This window comes from Triticum dicoccoides, chromosome 7A, assembly GCF_002162155.2.
Source record: "Triticum dicoccoides isolate Atlit2015 ecotype Zavitan chromosome 7A, WEW_v2.0, whole genome shotgun sequence".
Lineage (NCBI taxonomy): Eukaryota > Viridiplantae > Streptophyta > Magnoliopsida > Poales > Poaceae > Triticum > Triticum dicoccoides.
Window position 1 is genome coordinate 136,032,674 of NC_041392.1, and position 3,904 is coordinate 136,036,577.

Here is a 3,904-nt window from a genome sequence, read left to right on the forward strand (position 1 = left end):
TATTCAAATTACTTGGAATTGTTAAATATTCGGAATACCTCATTATGGAATTATACATGTATTTGTACATGGAATTGTTTTACATGTTTAGCATGGAAAATTATCACTTGTTGGAATGTACTTAAGTAACATATGCTTAAGGAAGTTGGTCAATTATCAGTGGAATACAATATACTATTTATATTGGAAAGACTACCCAGGTACACTGATGATTGGAAGGAGCTAGATCATATAGTTAGATTACAACCCTAACGTTGATCTACATAATTAGAGGAATTTACACTCTGTTATGGTGCGTTGCTCACAAGCGCATGCTCCGGGGACAAAACAGATAGAATCCGTTAAAAAGACAAATATGATCATGGTTGGTAATTTGATCTGGACTCTATCCCGGAAACTAGTCGTAACGCCCTCGATGCGGCTATATCTCCCATGTGTCGAAGCACGACTTAGAGGCATAACCGCATTGAAAGCAATGTCACAAGTGAGGTAATCTTTACACAACCCATGTAATACATAAGGGAAAAGAGAAACATAGTTGGCTTACAATCGCCACTTCACGCAATACATGAATAAAGCATTACATCATCCAAATACAAACAAGGTCCGACTATGGAACCAAAATAAAAGAAGAACCCCAAATGCGACACGGTCCCCGATCGACCCCAACTGGGCTCCACTACTGATCAACTAGAACGAAACAACACAAAGGACAAGATCTTCATCGAGCTCCTCCTGAGCTTGGTTGCATCATCGGCACGGACTCATCGGCACCTACAAGCTGGTTTTGGAAGGATCTGTGAGTCACAGGGACTCAGCAATCTCACACCCTCGCGATCAAGACTATTTAAGCTTATGGGTAAGGTAAAAGGTAAGAGGTGGAGCTGCAGCAAGCTACTAGCATATATGGTGGCCAGCATACGCAAATGAGAGCGAGAAGAGAAGGCAAAGCACGTTTGAGAAAGTATGATCAAGAAGTGATCCTAAAACAACCTACGTCAAGCATAACTCCAACACCGTGTTCACTTCCCGGAATCCGCCGGAAAGAGACCATCACGGTTACACACGCGGTTGATGCATTTTTAATTAAGGTCAACTTCAGGTTTTCGGCAAGGTAAAACTAAACCAGCAACACCGCCTGAATGTGCCGACAAATCCCGATAGGAGCTGCACATATCTCTTTCTCAAGGCACACCGGATTGTCTTAACTTCCGGTAGGCTAGCCCAGAGTTGTCCCTGGTGGCCACCGGCGGCTGACAAGTTGGACCAACACTCCGAGGAGCACTGGCCCGGGGGTTTAAAATAATGATGACCCTTGGGCGCGCGACCCCCAAGGGAAAAGAAAATGCTAGGAGGCGAATGGTAAAACCAATGTTGGGCATTGCTGGAAGAGTTTTACTCAAGGCGAACTGTCAAGGGGTTCCCATTATTACCCAACCGCGTAAGGAACGCAAAATCCGGGAACATAACACCGATATGACGGAAACTAGAGTGGCAAGAGTGGAACAAAACACCAGGCATAAGGCCGAGCCTTCCACCCTTTACCAAGTATATAGATGCATTAATTAAATAAGATATATAGTGATATCCCAACAAGTAAACATGTTCCAACAAGGAACAACAACTCCATGTTCCAACAAGGAACATACTTCAATCCTCACCTGCAAGTAACAACGCTATAAGAGGGGCTGAGCAAAGCGGTAACATAGCCAAACAACGGTTTGCTAGGACAAGGTGGGTTAGAGGCTTGGTTCAACAATATGGGAGGCATGATAAGCAAGTGGTAGGTATCGCAGCATAGGCATAGCAAAAGAGCGAGCAACTAGCAAGCAAAGACAGAAGTGATTTCGAGGGTATGGTCATCTTGCCTGAAATCCTGCAAGGAAGAAGAACGAGTCCATGAAGAAGACAAACGGATGTAGACGAACGGGTCCTCACAAACGCAACGTTACCGGAACCAACCCGAAGAAGCAAACACCGGAAAGAAGCACACAACATAGTAAACAACCAACACATGAACATGGTATGATATGCGGGATGCGGTATGCGATGCATATGCATGATTTGCAAGGGAATGAATGAACCTGGCATCAACTTGGAAATCCAAGTGTCTCATTGGAAAGGTGAGATGAAATCGCTTGAAAACGATATAAAGAACGTCGGAATCGGAGTTACGGTTTGGAAATGGCAAGCAATTCAAATATGGCACCGGTCTGCGATATACAGCAAGTAGCCATCTAAATGCAACAATATGAACATGCTACAACATCCAAACATGGCAACAAAATACATGGCAGGGATCCATTCATGATTCTTAACAAAAGATGAACGCTGAGCTACGGCCAATTCATCCACTAACAGGTTCAAACAAGCATGGCAAAAGTGCATTTGGTAAACATGTCTCAGACTTAGTGAAATTAATACAAGCCTGAAATTTCAGATCAGGTAGCACACTTCGGAGCATGAAAACTACATGCTACAGGACCTGAACATGGCAAGGTAAAGCATGGCATGGAGCTACTCAAAGAGCTTAACAAAAGTCCCTTAGTGACCTTGAGTCAAAAGGGATCAGAAAATACAATTGCAAGCATGTGAACAAGGCAAAACATAATCAGGCTCTCAGACTTGGTGAAAAACCGGAGCATGCAAATCAGATATCAAGCAGGCATGTTTACGAGCTCGATGCACTCACTACAAAACGAGGCATGACAATCTAAGCATACACCCATCGAGAATCCACAAAATACAAGCTAAACATGGCAAGAACAATAACATAGCATGCACGGATCAACTACAACATCCTCGGCAAAATTGCTAACAAGTAGACAATCTGCCCAGATTCACGAAATAGCAAAAGTAGAGCTCGATTGACTCAAGCTAGGGTGCTCCATAAATGCAAACAAAGACATGGTTGGATAGAGCACCACAAGGTTAACAAATCATCCTTACTGATCATCCTCAAAAGAGGCACGGATCACTAGGAAACAACATGAACATATGGCATATTGAGATAAACAGATCAAGGACTTAGTGGAATTGCTAAGTACCTGAAATCAGCATTAACGAATGCTCCACTTTGCAAGCTTGTGCTAGTCACCACACATATCACAAAAATACATGGATTGCACCTCTGGAAAGATGGCATGGCATATAACAAAACACATGTAGAGCTCATGAGCATATCATGCACACAATAATCATGACAAAAATGACAAATACCTAATTGGAGCAGCAGATCTGACAATTATCTCAAATAGCATTCTTCTAACAGCATTTCGGACATCAAGATGAACTCAAATGAAAATGATGCAATGAGATGAAATGATGTGCTCTCCGAGACAAACATTTTGATATGCTACACGCCCAAAACGGAGCTACGGATGCAAAGTCACGACATGATGAATTTGGGCATATGAAACAAGGAAATCTCGGGGACTTCGTAAAATTATACCCTCGTGATAAAAGTCAATGGCACGAAATCCGAGGTTTGCCGGCACGGTTCTCGCCGGAGATGGCGGGGAGAGAGATGGACCTCGCCGGAGATGGCGGATCCGGTCCGGATCTCGCCGGATCCGGCCGGATCCCGGCGCGGGGCGGTGGAGGAAGGCTGCCGGCGGGGTCGGTGAGCGGCGTGGCGCTCGTCGCTGGTGATGGCCGGAGCTGGAGGAGCACGGGGCGGCATGGTTGCCGGAGAGGAGCGGCGCCAGCGATGGCGCGGTGGCCGGCGTCGGTTTCCGGGCGGCGGCGCGGTAGTCGGGGAAGGCGGCGCGACGGAAGGCGCCCGAGGCGGCGGGGACGCCCAGGCGCGGGGCGGCGGCGATTCGGGCCCCGCGGGCCGGATCTGGGCCGCGCGGGCCCATGGCGGCGGAGGAGAGAGGAGGAGGCCAGGTGGCGCGCGGGGGTT